The 17,781-nt window shown below is 42.2% G+C and overlaps 1 long non-coding RNA gene across 2 annotated transcripts in view; it reads right to left on the bottom strand.

Moving 5' to 3' along the window:
• The window catches only part of LOC110394286, a 34,304-nt gene extending 25,679 nt beyond the window's left edge, over positions 1–8,625 (bottom strand). For both annotated transcript variants that reach the window (XR_002435521.1, XR_002435522.1), the window contains exons 1-2: positions 8,490–8,625; positions 7,388–7,477 (exon numbers count right to left, since the gene is read on the bottom strand). This is a non-coding gene — a long non-coding RNA (uncharacterized LOC110394286). The remainder of the gene's footprint in view (positions 1–7,387; positions 7,478–8,489) is intronic.

Here is a 17,781-nt window from a genome sequence, read left to right as displayed (position 1 = left end):
GCATTTCAGTTCAACAAAGCTAGCTGCAACAGCAGCTTTCAGATCAAGTGAGACTCAAACTTTTCCTTTGTTGGTATATTCTGAAAATCCTAATACCTACTTCTCTCCTCTGAGTCAAGTTCATGCCCCAGTGATTCATGCACTCACCTGTTTTATTTGGTTTTCAGGTAGAGAAAAGCATGTTGCTTTCAAGAGAAATGGAATGGGCCAATGGGGAGACCAGCTTCAAGCTGAGGTAGAAATGTGGTTTAACTTGCTGTCAAAAATGATTTGAAACAGAACTCTCTGTGCCAGCTGATCAAATTGAAATGTTCTGCTTTGGAGTGAGCCACCTCTGGCTGGAAGTTGACATTTTAACCTTTTTCCATTAAAAAAAAAAATACACTTCTTGGCATAAAGGAAAAAGAAAAAAAAAAGGAAGAGGAAGAGGAAAAGGAAGAGGAAAAGAAAGAGGAAAAGGGAGAAGAGAGAAAAGAGAAAAGAGAAGAAAAGAGAAGAGAGGAGAGAGAAGAAAACAGAAGAGAGGCCAATGTTTAAGTCCTGCCTTGAAGCACTTCTAAAACTACCTATAAGAGATGACACAATGATGTGGGTAATGCTGGTATCAGAATCAAGAGGACAAAACCAGGTTCCTGGGTCTGGCTCTGCTGATGCCACATGGTTTGGGTTCAATGCCTCAGCTACTGCAGCACACTGCCAGGCATCTCAGTCAAGGTTTGCAGAAATTCAACCAATCCCATCCTGATGAGTGCAAGTATGCAAGAGCAACCCATGGCCACAACAGCGTAGTTGTACATTCAATTTCTCGGTCTGCTCTTTGGTCTGAATGACAAAAATTAGAGCTGCACAGTAAGCAGGTTCCTCATTTGATTTATCTTAAGCTGATAACTTATTCCACTTATGCTATAGCATGAAAGTTTAAAAAAGAGATGACCCAGCTGACCTCCAGAGACATCCACCCAATCCTGCTCCCTGTTGGCTCTCGTCAAAGTCCTGCCCGTCAAGCACTTGCAGTCTTTCAGCCTCCACAATCTCAGTATCGCGGGCAGCAAGAGTTTGTATACAAAGCTGTCACCACCCTCATGAGTGGGTGGATTTTCCAGCTCATCTGTAACCTGAGTGGCACTTCAGCCCTGGGATCTTTCTTCCTAGTGTCAACAGCACGCAGCACCACGCTATCCCGTTACACATTATCTTCGATCAAGTTGATGGGCAGGAGGGAACAGGGCCAGGAGTAATTGTGACAGGCTGGGTGTTTTTACAGGCACAATAGTTAATGGGCTGGTTAATGTAAAGGATTAGCCTCTTCATCCCCAGGACATATGAGAGGGGAGGCAGGGGGCGGCGCTACTCAGTAAGCCCCAGTAGGAAACACCACAATCAGCTTGTAATCAGAGGGAAGCAAATCAGAAAAATCCTCATTAATATCTTCTTGTTGGCACACGGGCTGGTATTCTGGGCCCTGATGTTCACGGGGAATACACAGTGCCTGACACGAATGCCAGAACTTTAACACAAGTTGTGCTTCAGGGAAGGGATGAGATGTCTTAACAGATGCTCTATGGAAGGGGAAAGCAAGGGGGAATCTTTCAGCTGTGTTGCAAGAAAACGAGGGCTCCTCTCCCAGAAACTCCTCTTTGCAGGCACTCTGCTGGGGAGTTCAATAAGCAGTTGCCTAGAGGTATTGCTGAATTCTGGAGCTGTCTGTGTGTACAGTGGACATGTGCCACATTGCCTAAGAGAGCAAAGCCTGTGGAGCTGACCCTGAGGCTCCAGTCTCTCCCTGCTGCATTCACCTTACATTACAGCAGCATTATCCAGAGAGTCCATCAACTGCTATCGTATCACCACTAAGTGCTCAAGCTTACAGGATTTATGACCATATGCTCACATGGTTTATGCATCGAGAAGTTTAGAAACCCCTCTTCCAAATTCTTCAGGCAGGCTCAACCTTCCAACCTGACGGCTGGATCAGCTTACAGTGCAAAGACTGTCCCTACTGAGACTCTCTCCAGAAAAACTGCTAAGCACCACAAGAAAAGGGATCACGGTCAGCAGGAATCTGGGAGGAGTTAGAGCTGGCTTGGGAACATCCCAGTGAGGAAGGTAAATCACAAGGAGTTAGAAAGCTGGAGCAACAGACAAGGCTGTTCCCTTGAGTCATTAACCCAGGGAGATATAAATTTGTCTGGGGTCAAATAGTTTTTGAGTCTGCTGTAGCAGACTCATTTGGGGTTTGCATCAGGCTACTAGAATTCTACTCATGCCCACAGGCCAAACTTCTATCATCTGCATCACAAAGTGATGTTTAGCATCTTCCTTGCCTCCACGACTTTCAGTGTGCCACAGGGTCCCAAGTACTGCAAAAAAAAACAAACTTGAGCTTGTGTTGGTGAAAGCTCACTGAAAAATTTATCTCCTTCCTTCCCTTCTCCCTCAAAATGGAATCATAGTTTCTGCATCAAAAGGCATAGGAAACTAAAATACAATTTCTATTTACCTGCTTTTCTCTTCTTTAATTTAACATATTTTCGTTATTATTTCATATTCTGATATTTAGGTAGAAAGGAAAAAATACAGGAAAAGGAAAAGCTTGTAATTTTTCCGTCCTTGAGTGACCAATTCCTGTTCATTTCAGCAGCACTGTGGTGCCGTCATCATTCCCAACACTGAGCCAGCTCCAGGATCCAGTCATGGTGCTCTACACCTTCTGTATGAACACTGTCTTTCCTTGAATTTGCAGTTAGGACATACCCTAAGATGGAGGTCCCTGCAAAGATCTTCACTGAATAATGGTGGGGAGGAAGACAGCAAGTTGGCTGGTGAACCAACCCCTAAAATTAAGTGGGGAACAGGGAATGGGGAAGAAAACCCAGTTTAGAAAACATGTGAGGTCCTTTGAGGCTCAAACCACCCTGAGGAGGGCAGATTTCTGGTCATTTCAAAGGCACCTCAGGGAATTACATATTAGAAGAGAATTTAATTCATCAAATTCTGTTAGAGTTCAAAATGCATCGGCCCGTCCCTGTACCCAGCCACTCCTAGCAGCCTCACTGAAAGTGGAAGGCATCTAGAACCACAAAAGATACCAGGTCTTCACCTCTCTAACGAGAGATGAGTTCTACCCCATTAGTCTTATTTGCAAGAGATGAGGGTGGAACGTTTTAGTTACTATTATTTTTACTCTTGTTTTTTTTAATGCTATAGAGTGACAACCTCTAAGAACCAGCCCTTTGTCTCGCCACTGGGGATTCCTCTTCCCATAAGTTCTGTAGAAAATCAAATGCAGTTTCTGCTTCTGATCCATGTTGACAAAAAGATCCAAATTATCAGGGAGAAATTTTCAGCTCAGGGTATATTTCAGCATTAGAAATTCTCACTATGTCCACAAATGAGAAAGGGTTGAAAGGAACTGCTTTGCTGTAGTGAAATATGAGTGTCACAGAGAAGTCAAAGGCGACGGTCATTGTTCTACTGTCAGATCAGGGGTTGAACAGCTTTCAGAAGATTAGCCAGGGGCAAAAACCCAAACTTCACCAATAATATATAGTATTGAATAGCCAGTTTCTAAGAGAAACCCATTCATTTTTGGACACTGAATGGGACAGCAGTTGTTTTAGCCCTACCTAATAGGCAAGTGCATCGTTTTGCAATGTCACTTACAGTTTCGGCATATGCTGTGTTTGAGTCAAGAGTGGAAGAAGGTCCCACAAAGAACAAGGTCCTCTCTCAGCAAAGCCCTCCCCAAAACAATGGGTTTGGAACCAGGCTGCATCAAAGAGCTTAGAGACAAAGCAAGCATTATCGTGGGCCTTACAGATCAAGGCACTGAGAGATTAAAGGTTTGATTATTGTACATATATATATATATAAATGTATAACCGTTCTGGCATTTCAGAAGGACCCTTAAATGACACTCAATTACAGACAGTTATTATGCATTGTAATTTAAATCTGCTATGCAGAATGGCCAGCACTGAGAAATAAGACAAAGGGAGTGATTTTATGTTTTGCACCATTCCACAAGTAAACTGAGGAAACTTGTGGCAAAGCTGTTAATGGAGCCCAAACAACCAAGTTCTGATTGAAGACTTGTAGTTTCAGAGGTTATTTTTGGTATTTTTCTTCTCTGTAAGTCCCTTAAACAAATATATATGTTAGTAAAGACTAGAGCTGTTTCAGCTGGAAATAGACTTTTTAAATGGCCTTTCTATTGAAGAATCATGGCCCAACTCTCAGCGTAAGTGGGGAAAAGAAAACAAATATCTTCAGGAAATAGTTACAGCAAATCTATCACCAATAAAGCACTCAGTAGTTCAAATTAGACACACCTCATTTACAGATCTATGTTGATTTCATCAGTGAGGGCAAGAAACAAAAGAGGGAAAAAATCACGTAGCAATTACACACCGTTTTCAACAACCTTAGCAATACTTTGCTTTGCCAAGCAAAACCCACTCTTCAGTTCTGTGTCAGACCAAAAGCAGAGCTATACTGCATCAATCAAGATTATGTTTTCATTTACCAAAGGAGCTGGAGGTGAGGGAGGTGAACAGAAAAGGAGAACAGTTAAGAAGTACAGTTAATTAATGTAAGAAGTTGACTGGATCAATCCACATGTTTGTTTCAAGCCACTAAGCTTCAGGCTTCTGCACCTGGACCATTCAGGTTGCTTTCCATGCTAACAAAACAGTAAACCTGATTCAACATAAACAGTGTTCCATACCACAGACAAATGACGTCAATTTGGGATTTATTTATACAAGGCAAGCCTAGATTAGAAATAGCAGATGAGAAAAGGGATGAGAAAGGGTGAAAGAAAAAAAAATCTGAAATCAAAGCCTTTGCTCAGCGCAGAATCTGAACATGTACTGTATGTTAAGCATATGCTTAAGTCCTGGCAAAAAATTACTAAAGTCAAGTATGATCCTTAATTACAGAACAAAATTTCACATTTACTGCAAAAGATCAGAAATACTAGCTAGTATTAATTAAGAAAATTGTTCTTTTTCTTTCTTTTTATTTTCCTTCCACCAGCTTCCATGTAAGCTAACAGGTGTCTGAACATCCAGATAAATGAGGTACAGTTACATGGCTTTAAGATATAATGAAGTAGAAAAAATAAATAGGAATATGACTAAGGAACAGCCATACCTGCCCAGCTCAAATACCTGTTTTCCCTGATATCTCATCTTCTACAGAGGCCAGCAACTTTGAGTAGTGCATCTCAGAAACGTTCTCCTGCTACACAGAGATTGGTAACTCCAAGGTTTTGAGAGCTCTGAGACTGTCTGCCAGGATGCCCACACTAAAGGCAATTTACACCTAGCAAACTGAATCAGAAGCCTCATCCTCTTCCATGGAGAACCCAACCTGGTCTTTGTAGAGTGTCACAGGATATTGGTGTTTCCTCTTGCTCTCACAACCATGTCATTGTTGTAGCTCCTGGTCTTTGTTAGTAGCTCTTATGTGTATTATTGCACAGTCAGAAGTGTCTTCTAGCTAGGCAGCAGAAGGGATCTGTTGTTGCCTTTCACACATCTCAGATTAGAAGACACAAATCAAAAGCAATGTCATTAAACCATGGTAAGATTTGGCTTCTACCAAGGTGAGTTACTCACCTGTCCTAAATTGAACAATGAGTATCAAATAGATTTCCGGGTGCTCTCAGTTGCACTTCTGTTGAGCTCAGATTTATGCCAACAAGATGATAAACTCTTACAGCCCAAATTTCCCCCTTCCTCCATAGATGGGTGGTATCACCCATCTGGTGATATCACTTGATGGGATGGGATCTCTGGCTAAGTAAAGGCAACAAAATGTCAGAACCAAGTAACAGGCGATAAACCACCTCTCCTACCAAAGGATTCTTATGTCTTTTATGAATTAATTAAAGGAATATGTGAATACTACAAGTGGAAAACTTGAGACACAATTAAAACAGAGCACTGTCATTAATGTAACCCATCGGTAAGTGCGTCTTTCAACTTATTTCTACATCAGAAAATGATCTGGAGCAATATGATCCATTCCTTGGTGCAGTGCAGGAACTGAAGGAAGTTCAGAGAGTCACATCACTCCTACCATATTTCCAAGATTGAATATATCCTTTGCAGGATTGTTTTGTGTGCAATTTTTGCCTCTTTTGCTTGTAACACTTTTATTACCTTCCTTACTTTTTAACCTAAGTTACCTACTAAGGGGTTATGGGACCAGATGCCAAACAAATCTGTCGTCAGGAACCAGAGGGGTGAAGAGGTTCAACAAAATAAAATGCAGGAACTCAAAAATTACTATACACTGGTCAAAACATTAGGCCATGAAGTCTCTTCCTCTCTAATAGTTGCAAACTCAGAATATTGCAGGGCAAATTGTGGGTATACATATGCACGTTTGTATATACTTATCCAGACTGCATCCACTGAGACACACTTGAAATTATTGATACTGATGATTGGGGGACATTTTTCTCTGAAAACACAAACAGAGTGAGATCTTACAAGGTTCTGGCCTGATTTGCACTTCATGATGAAGAATCATGGCATGTCCTGCAGATGATGTCCTGTATGTATAGAACAATTGACTTCCAGAGAAAAAGTGATATTTCATGGTTAAACATAGTAAATTAAAACAAAGTAGAACAGAATGAAGATTGTTAAGTGGTTAATTTCCAACCCTTTGCTAGTAATCACCTGAAAATCCACTTCTTTCCGGCTATCCCACATAGTTGTCTAGACAACCAACACCTGCTCTTAATTAATGACTAATATCCCAGACCAGAAACAGCGCTCCCTCATAACACAGACATGACCTCTGAACATCTCTTTCTAGTAGCAAATGTTCAAAACAGCTGAAGACAGCCAAGCCCCGTTAACGCTGCCCACCTGCTGCTGCAGCTACAGAAGCCTGGACTGCTCCACTCTGCTGAATTCCCCAAGGTTTTTGTTCTGTTTCTTTTCTGAGCTGCTGTGTGCAGTGACCTGAATTGGCACCAATTTGGCACTCACACACTGACAAAGTTGGGAGGAAAGAGAAATAATGCATGTATCCAGGGTGTTTGCTGTATGTTTTCTTTCCAGAGAAAGGCATCGCTCCTGCATTCCAGCAGTATAGCTGACAGTAGCTCATCTACTAATCTCCTAGGAATGGTGGGTCTCCCTCCAAAACACCAGCACAATATTTATTTTTAATTCAACTGGACTCCACCAGCTGCCCAACCATCCAGGAGAATCTTGATAGCCAAAGTCTGGGTGAATCTCGCTGTCATACTGGGAGGCAATGCAGCACCGATAAGAAACACAAAGAACAGCCCTTATAACCTCCAGTACAGGTTGTCCTTTTAGCTCTAATCTCAGTGGTATAGCAAAAGATGTCCATCTCTGCCTACCTGTTAAGTAGAGGAATATAGACCATCGACGTCCATTTGCTGAAACGCACTTGAAATTGTTGATACTGATGGCTGAGTGATGTTTCCTTCCTAAAGAAAAAAGACAAAATCTTTGTTTTGTGGATGTCAAATGCACACAGAGGAGCTAATGGTGACCTTGCTTCTTGAAAATAAATGGGCCAAATGTTAGACTTCATTGTCATGTGGACATTTTTTTAGTAAACTGACCGTTGGTTCTCGGTTTAAAGCCTTAAATTCAAGTCTGTTTAGTTAGCACTGAATGTTAAGAAGGCACAACTTTCATGGAGGGAACTGCCATTTCCACAGAGCTTTACTTTCACTTACCAGTACCTCAAAATTCCACTACAAGCAAAATTAAGATTCATAGGGCTGTTTTTAGAGGCAGAGACTTGATTGTCTATGCTACTTATTTTTCAGTGTTGTCCAGGGAATATGGACCAATATCAGCCCACACTTCATGCACTATTGGATATACTGGGCCAATTTATCTGATATTAGTCTAGATGAGCTGACAGACTCTCAAGTCGTGTTTGGATGCTATTTGAGTCAGCACAGAAAGGGAAAATTTCCAGGAGTTAGTTTCCATGCAACAATCAGTTTCGAAAGGAAAGAGACCTTAGTGATATATGCAGAAGTTTATCATAGTTTATCTTTATGATAGCATAGAAAAATTAATGATCATAACAAAGCACCTAATGGGTCCATCTAAGAACAACTCCACATCTGTTCTTCAGGATCTGTAAACCTTAAGCAGAACCGCTGGCACTTTTGCATTACGCGTAGGTCAAAAATGAAATGAACAATTTGGAGGAGAGGAGATGGGATCATAGTTGAATCATATGCCAGTTGCCCCATGGAGGAATTATCACAGCATTTTTGACAAGAGTGATCTAGGCCTATTCAAACTAGACCATGCTAGGCATGGGTAGGGTAGGGGCATGTGATTAGCTAAATAAGTGTAAGTTTTCATGGACCTATGCGTAATGCAAAAGTGCCAGTGGTTCCGCTTAAGGTTTACAGATCCTGAAGAGCAGATGTGGAGGTGAGCTCAGATTCATGAGTTTAATAGAGAGGTACTCACATTAAAATGGTGTCAGGCCAGTAGAGTCTCCACCAAGTCTTCAGTACCAACGGTGGCCAGCCAGAAGATGTCCACATGACCCCTTAGTACCATGGCCATATATATAAAGGAGGGAAGAGGGATACAAGAAAGCATCATGTGTCAGGATAAGCAAGGCCATTCATAGAAAGCAAGGAGACTTGGTTACAGCTACAGAGAAATTTCTCACAAACAAATTTTTCTAGCTATGTACAGAGGCTGAGACAGTCTGTTTGTGTTCCCAAGTGAACACAAGCTCTTTCTCTTGGGCTGGTTGCCTGTTCAGGCCATGATCTCTGTTTTTATAGGTGACTGTTGATTTCATATCAAGTAAAGTAGTGGCCCGTAATTCCATCCAGTGCTTGTCAAGAGCAGAACTCAGTTCCTTAAGGAGAAAATAGGTTCAAACTACAGCCTTTTTCATTCAACTGTGCATTTTCTCCTTAAGGAACCGTAAGTTTCCATTAATTAAATTTTTAATTTTTAATTTTTTTTTGGAAAGCTTACAGTTCGCTCCCATTCCCTGATGGCTTTCCTCTAAGGCTCTCCATATCTTGTGCAACATGACGCAAATCTCAATGTGAAAGTAACATTTTCACATATATGTGCATTCCATTTCTAGATGTGGACTGAAAAAAAATTAAGATTATATGACTTATAAAATGATATGACTATATGATTATACAGTTAATGGCCATTGATTTTGCTCTTGCTGTTTGACAAGGACTGGGAGGGAGGGAGGTTGGGAGCACGATGGTGCAGTGCAGAATAAGAGAGATAAGATGGGAAGGCAAAAAGAGGGGAGCAGAGGAATTTGTGGGATTTGTCCAAGTTCTTTCACGTATTACTGAAGGGCAAGTGAGGAGTGATGGGGAAATAACACTGAGCAGGCCTCCACCATTTTGCAAAACGTTGCCTATAATTTCAGGGGTAGGAACTGACAGATTTTTGGAACCAGCCACGGTGCTGTCATGGGGGTGGGGAGAGGAGCAAGAGGGGGTGAGTGGGAGGGAGCAGAGCTTGTGGAGAGGAGAGAGGAGAGCAACGCTGAGGTCACCGGCGAAGTGTCAGCAGCAGCTCAAGTTCTGGTCACAGGCACAGCATCAGTTTGGATGCATTCAGAGGAGGAGCACTTCATAAACTCTGCTCTCAACCAGGGAGCAGCAGAGCTGGGAAAATCCAACCACCTCGTCTCCTCCAGGGTGGCTGTTACGCTGCGTTACCTGCCATTTTCCCCCAGCCCAGCTTTACATTACTCAAGTGCCAGAGGTTGCATTAAGGAGGTGTGAACATCATGAGCCTGGAGAGGAGCCAAAGCTCATGAGGGTCAAGAGAGGATTATTTCCATCAACTTCAACTGGACTTTCAGTCTGCTTCATAGGCAGACTGAGAGTTTCCCTGCATATAAGATGACATGACATGTGATGAGAGGGACCACCACATGGGCTCACACAGGATTCCTCTTTAATGGCAAAGTCACCTGGGAACATTCCTGTAGGGTGCACAGACAATGTGCGTCCAAGCAGGCTTTTGCTGTTGTCTCAGAAAAAAAAGTAGCCAAGAGAATCTCACTGGCAGGAAGATTACATAAATTAGAGCTGGAAAGAAAATATGGTGCGAAGGACATTGAAATCAGTGAGGCAGTTCAGTGTTCTGATTGAGAAGGAGTTGCCCTATTAGCTTGGTAGGTCCTTGTATAGTTTAACTGCCTCTACAGATCTCGCCCAATGTGCTGAAATGCATCTTCAGCTTTGCCATCAACCCTCAAATAAATTACCATGGAGAGGTGTTTAGAGACCCCATAGTTAGCGCTGTGTTTTGAGAAAAGCACTAAAGAATGATGAAGAGTTGGTTAAATTTTATGTTACAAATATTTTTACAGCTTTAGCCCTATTTTTAGTTAACAAATCATCTATGGACCAATTATAATTTCCTTCACACATATTAAGTACACATAAGAATTTGCCAAACACACTGGTGCTAACCCCGAGCATTTAAAAAACATGAGTCAGCCCTCTCTCTGCTTTCTACCTCCCATCCCAAGTATATTATCAACTTAAAATTCATCAGACTTTTACAAAAATAAATGTAGGCTCTTTTGCCTTCTCGTACTGGAAATTTTTCCATTTTGACTTTTGAAGGTTCCTTCTGAGGATTATTACTTTATTTTCTTTTTAAAAACAAACCTGAGATTTCCTCTTAATTACTGGTCTTTCAGTGAGTGGGATGCATTAAAAAAACAAAACTCCATGTACAATAAAGTGTGAGAGAAAATCTCATACACTGTTTGGATTTGCACATTTTGGTTGTACCCGCTCGGACTTTGTCCACTTATTTGGAAAATGCAAGTAAGTAAATGCAGTGATTACTGCTTCCTTTTCCCAGCTGGGATGGCAGTTGGACAAAGGGCATGCTCATAACCTCATGAGGGTAAGCTGGGGCAATTTGAATTCCAGATGGAGAGTCATCCCCCTTCTACCTAAGCTGGCCGTGGTGATTACGGGCCTTAATTCATTTGCTTAAATATAGGCATCCAATGCTATCTGAGATGTTTTCAGGTATTCCAGCTGGTCTCCTGCACTGGGAGGACCATGAGTCTTCTACTAGACCTTTCTGTTTTCCACCAGCCTTGTGGGGATGTCTCAGCCTCCCAAGAGCCTTGGAAGGTACTAAACACCTGTGCTCAGGGAAGAGTCTGCCCTTTCTCCACTGTAGTGAGGTCAGTGAAACAGACCTTAAGCTGGCTAAATAAACTTGTACTTCTCATTACAATGGGTTTGAGGTCAAGTCACGGCTGTCTAGGTGACAGCAAGGCAACTCAGTAAACCATTCACAATCCTTTGTCCAGCGTCCCCAGGCAAATGAGGTCACTTGAGCAGGGTTTTTTGCCAAACAATGAACTCTTATTTACATCTGAAACTTCTGCAGCAGATCTATCTTCCTCTCTTTCATATATTGAAACAGAAAAGATGTGTCTCTTATTTTGTGAAAACATTTCCAAGCCCCTTCAGACAGATCAAGGAGATTTCCTCTGCTGCTGCCAACATAGTGTTAGAGAATTCTCTCTTGTGTTAGAGAATTACTTAAATCATAACATTCTCAGCAGAAGAACGACAGTGGGGAAAAGTCACATTCTCATGCTTGCAGAACTCAAGGTGTTCTTCCCAAGCCCTGCCCAATACAGACTTTTGTTCATGTAGTGTTACAGTATCTCCCAGAGTGTTCAGACTAATGAGTGCTCAGAGCTGTGATTTGCCACCAATTTTCCCATCCAATAACTATTCTCAATGCTGAACTCATGAGAGGGCTCCATCACAGGAAGAGCTGGATCATTTCAGTTGGGGTTGGACTCGATGATCTCTAGAGATCCCTTCCAAACCCTACAGCTCTCTGTGATTCTGTGATCTCTATTTGATGATAAAAATATAATATTGATTTTTGTTCTTAAAGGTCTTAGAAATAGATTATACCTTCAACTCTCTGCCGAATTTGTCAGAGAAGACTGCAGATGTGTCCGTTAATCTTAATTTAGGAAGACTGTATATTAACATATCATTAAAATTATGTAAGAAATCAGTGTAAGCAGTGATGTAACAGAACATGAATGAAAATAACAGACATGCATGCTAAGCTTTACTTTAGGTACGATGGTAGGAGACATTAGATAAAACTGTTAAATAAAATAAAATAGATAAAATTTAAATCAAATAAACTAAATAATTGCCCCAAAAATATATCTCTGGCGAAAACATGGAGTATTTCAGAAATCAGAAAGCCAGGTTGTTCAAAGCAGCGAAGAGCTATTGTTTTATATTAAACAAGAGAATGTTGTTTCAGCAGTAGATATGCCTGCTTATCTTATACAAATTAGATAAGTTAGTAGTAATCACATCCAAGCATTCTGTGCAGGTAATGAGACAGAGAGTCTCCATTCCACCACAGTGTTCCTAAACTTGTGCCCATGCTGGACTTTCATCTACAGACTCCCCAGAGCTTTATTTGCACTGAAGCAAAGTTATAAAAGACTTCACATCCTTAAGACATTGGTCACTTCTACCTTTTCCTTCAATTTTGAACATCAACATTTACTTGTATATTCATTATCAAATGTCAGTAAAAGAATTATCCACTAGTTTCCATTTTGATGATGGAAGGAAACAAAGCTTTAAGAAATCCTTGTTCCCTTTGCTTTCACATACTCCAGAAAATGACAGTTTGCAGCTGCACGTACCAGAGGAAATGTCTCAGCAGAAGCATCCAGCATGCAGAAAAGCAGAGCTAAAGCTTTCCTCATTTACACTCAACCAGGATCCCAGCCTTCTTTACTGGTGTGCAGCCAAACACTTTGGGAAACAGGAGAATGGGATAAGTGCTGCTGTATAGCCAGGACTAGCCAGGACTTTCTTCTCAGAAAGAGCAATGATGCACTGGCACAGGCAGCCCAGGGATGTGGTGTGGTCACCATCCCTGGAGGTGTTCAAGGGCTGTGGAGATGTGGCACTGAGGGACATGGTCACTGGGCATGGTGGGGTGGCTTGGGGTTGGACTTGGGGATCTTAGAGGTCTTTTCCAACCTTCATGACTCTATGATTCTATGACTAAGGCCATGCATGCCTGGATGAGGTCCAGATATATTGTAGGAAGAGAAGAAACTGAGAGGCAGAGGCAGGTGGGAGTGGGGCTCCCACCTCCCAGTCAATCAGAGCTCTTCCAGTCTGACTAAATTTACAAGGGTAATGTAGGGGCTTGACACCGATTTTCAGGTCATAGCAGAGAGATGTATGGATCTGCAGTCTAGCTTTCTGCAAGGTTGATCCTTCAGAAAAACATGTCTTGTGCTCACTGCACTTCAGGACTCATTGAATTGAAGAAGGCCACAGAAATGCTCAGCGTATATAAGCTCATCTGCAAAGAGCTTCTTTTTTGGACCAGGGTTCATTTCTGTGCGCTGTGGCAGATACTGAAGTAAATACCTCCTGGCCTCTGTGGTTTTGTGTGAATCCAGGAAAAAAATAATGCGAGAGAGAGAGAGAGAAAAAAAAAAAGTAAAATTTGTCAGATCAGCTTTCTAAACAGTGACTTTCCTTGTGCTTTCCTAGAAACCCTGCATTGCTCTTCCCATCTCTTGCCAAGATGTATAGAATTGGATCAGCATATTTTTTCTCCTATGTGAGCTAACGCCAGTGCTAGTAAGTCAGTTATTGTAACTTAACCCTCTCTTGCAGAGTGCACTTAAAGCACCTGGCTTTGCATTTTGACTTGCAGGGTCTGTAAATCAGCTGCAAAGGGCTGGGGTTAAGAGAGTTTCTGGTGAGAAGAGAGAGGTAAAATGGACTTAGAAAATACCTGACATCCTCAGGGACAATAGCAGCTGGGAGTCTTCAAATCCTACCTGTCCTGATGCACTGGAGGACCCATTTGCCTGTTTTTTATTTGTTTTACCCCCTTTTTTTTTTTTTTTTTTTTGAAGAATTTAATGAAATTGATCCTGGAGGCCAAGGAGTGAACGACCGTCTGGAGGCTCCCTTCACTACAAAGGGAAAACTGACTGACTAGCACAGACTTAAATAATTTTCAGACATCTGCTATGAAGATGAGAGAAATCCCACCCCTTCGTCTACTGACTGGGAAGAGTGCCCTGCAGACATTTTTAATGGATAATGTGGCTCCATGCACCCTAACCTTCCAGAAATGCTTTTTGCTGGGATATTTATTGATTTTCCACATCTAAACAAAATCAGAGTGGAAAAATAATAATAACAACAACAAAAAAGCTAGATCAGATGTTGAACATCTTAAAATCCAGAATGTCCAAAGATTAATAAAATAATTTATCCAGCTTTGACAACATATCAGACTTCAGATTGCCAATGTCAGCTGAAATGAGCCCTACTTTTTCACAGAATCATTGAATCATAGCATCATGAAGGTTGTAAAGCACCTCTGAGATCACCAAGTCCAACCCAACCCATCCCACCGTGCCCACTGACCATGTCCTTCAGTGCCACATCTCCATAGCTCTGGAACAACTCCAGTGAAGGAACCTCCCTGGGCAGCCTGTGCCAACACATCACCACTCTTCTGGAGAGATTGTTCCCAATATCCAACCTTTCCTTTCTATCCCATCCAATTTCAGTATTTGCAAAATGAGGATCTCGAGCACATGGTGTACTGAAAGTATACAAGCTGTAAAAATAATGCAGTGCCAACGGACACCTTGAAAAAAACAATTTTACAGCAGCTAGTCTTAAGCAGCCTTGTCTTCAGTGCTCATTCTTTGACCTGTAAGCCTGATTTAGCTCTAGATCGCCCTGCTTGCAGGGACCCATCCTTTTATTTTGTTCTCTGTACACAGGGAATGATACTCAATACAGATGAATGCTTGAAATCAGAGAAACAAGGGCTGTTCTGTACAGCATTTGGGTCATTTCGAAACTAGTGGCTGTTTCAGTGGTTGAAAGGGTCTGGGTCTACTGGCCAGAAGAGGAATGTTGTCAGATTGACGTCATCAGTTGTCTCAGGGTTGGGGAAGGAAGCCTAAAGGTCATCCTTGCTGATTCATTGTCCTTCATGTGAGATGCTAAAGAAGCTTCGTTGTCCCTTCTCAACTATAGAGATTGAGGTGAGAGCTCTTCTCAGGCTTCTTGTTAGCAGTGAGTTGTCCTCATCTCTGACCCTGCTTTGACCATAAGGACGGACAAGATGATCTGCTGTCCTGACCTGAATTTTCCTATGGCTTTGGCTTTCCTAAGCTTTGGCTTTCAGGGAAAATGTTGTCTTGGAAATAGGGAGGAAAGGAGAACAGCACATTTACGCCACCACAGGAGTCAGAGTCCCACACATACAACAATTTGGGCAGGGAGCCCAACAAACCAAGCGGGCTCCCATGGTCACTCCAGTAAAACTCATCTTGGCTAGGTTGAACCCCAGTGGGACAAACCTCATCTCAATTCCTGCAAGGAACAACTGTGCATGGATGAGTCACTCCACTCACTGCGCTAGAGCTGTGCTGCTGCAATTGTCCAATCCCATCTCTACCTTCATAACCTTAGTTCAGCCTCAAAACCTTCCAGCTATGTCTGCATCACAATTTCTGACCTTTGCCGCTCCAGATTTTTCTCCTACTCTATCACAACATATCTGAAATGCAAACCTCAACCACAGCATGATCCTCTGCTTAAAATTTATAAGGAGAACATATGGTAGACCATTTTAAAAAAATATTTGGCCACCAGCAATAACCTCAAAACTTTACCACATGCTAACATGAGACAGCATTCATTTTTCTGAAGCCATCTCTCCTGTCCTTATTTAGAGAGATCTGTATTTTACCACTGGCTTTTTGCTTTCTTGGTCGATGCTTGAGTGATCAGGTCACTGATGTTGTCAGGCTTGTGCTGCAGGCAGTCAAGAGCCCATGCATTTCCCATGGCTGCAACATTTTGCCTGCACCTTGAGGTGCTTGATCTCTTTACAGAAACAAAGGTGCAGTGAATATTGCACTGTATAGAGGTTATTGCTACCTGAATACTCTATAGAAGTTCTTGGACTGAGAATAACTCAGAGGAGAAAAAGGTTTCCTGCAAGGACATGGTGGAGAGGAGAGCATTCTGTTTCCCCATTTGTCTGGGTAGAAAAGTCTTTATCAGCAGATCTGAAAGATCTGAAACAATCTCATTGTTCCAGTTTAAAGCCCAACAAGCTCTGGAAATCAAAACCCTAGAGATCAAATCTCTGGCCAGTTGAGGGTCCCACAAAAACTCCCCTTGAAGGCTCATTTCTGCCATTTACAGCAGCCTCAGCAGTATCTCAGTTCTTTATAGACAATACAGATACCAGACATACCTTCTCAAAGCACTAGTTCTCACTAAATATCCTTTCTTCACTCCTTGGTAAAGGTTTTACTCTGTCCAAAGCTCCTTTGCCTCACCCATGAAGGGCTCACTTAAGGGAACTTCTTTCCTTTGTCCCCAGCATGTTTCTTGGGGTTTTCTTGGCAGAATATTCCATTGTCATTTCTACAAATGTGATGCGGCCTTGCAGACAGTTTCCCTTTGCCACCAATAAAGAATTCCCTGGGTTCACTGTTATGGTTAACAGTGAACTTGCTTGCAGGTTCAAACTACAGGAGGAACAGACAGATAGACATTTTACTCACAGGAAGGATCACAGCACTGTCACACTCTGCCAGAAATTAACGAGGCCAACATTGCTGAGCAAACCCCTACAAAATATAAAGTAAAAATGACCACAAATACATCTGCATTTTAAATTCTAGATGGGTTGGCACTGCCTGGTTTTCTGCTGGTTGGAAGAGAGATGCCAAATTTATACAGTTGCAGTGAGGCACCACTGTTCTCTCTGTAAAGGGGTGAATTTGGTAACCAATGCCCTGCATCGAAGGCAATATTGCAGGAAATCATTTGTAAATGTGATCTGCCTGGTAGAAAGTGACTTTCAAATGGTGTGCATTCACTTCAAAGAGCACAGACTGCTGCTGCCTGACCCAGGCACCCAACCAAAGCAGCTCTCCTGCCAAGATTGCTGAACCCCATATAACCAACCCCTCACTAATGTGTTCACAGAACTGTGCTGAGAATCACAGAGTATCAATTCAAGAAAATCATAACCCAGGAAGAGAGAAAGTGATGAAAGACAGATTGTGGGATAGGCAGATCCAGAGGGATCGAATGCACCCTCAGCAAGTTTGCTGATGACACCAAGCTGAGTGGTGCAGTTGATACAGCAGAGGAAAGGGATGCTATCCAGAGGGACCTGAACAGGCTTGAAAAGTGGACCTGTGAGAACCAAATGAGGTTCAACATTGCCAAGTGCGGGGTGTTACACCTGGGCTGTGGCAATCCCGGATATGACTACAGACTTGGAGAAGAACTCCTTGAGAGCAGCCCCATGGAGAAGGATTTTGGGGTTCTGTAGGACGAAAAGCTGCACGTGAGCCAGCAGTGTGCACTGGCAGCCTGGAAGCCCTTCTTTAAGTATAAAGAGGTAGGTTTTGGGAAAAAGAAAAAAAAAAGTGTCACTTTTCTAGTGCATTTAGTTATGAGGCTGACAACAAGGACACCAAGGAGGGCAATTCCACACAGAGCTGAAGACTGAGCTTTTCTTCAGTGAGGATGTTTCCACATCAAAACCAAAAGTTCATACACGAGTCACTGGCTGCAGCATATATGGTAGACATAGGCATCACAAACCTGAGAGAGTGATTTCCTGCTCTTTTTTTCCTCCATCATTCCTGAGTTTGGATTTAGATTTG

Source organism: Numida meleagris, chromosome 2 (genome assembly GCF_002078875.1).
Source record: "Numida meleagris isolate 19003 breed g44 Domestic line chromosome 2, NumMel1.0, whole genome shotgun sequence".
In the NCBI taxonomy this organism is placed as follows: domain Eukaryota; kingdom Metazoa; phylum Chordata; class Aves; order Galliformes; family Numididae; genus Numida; species Numida meleagris.
Note: the sequence above shows the minus strand (reverse complement) of the source record. Positions and strands in the feature narration are given on the sequence as shown.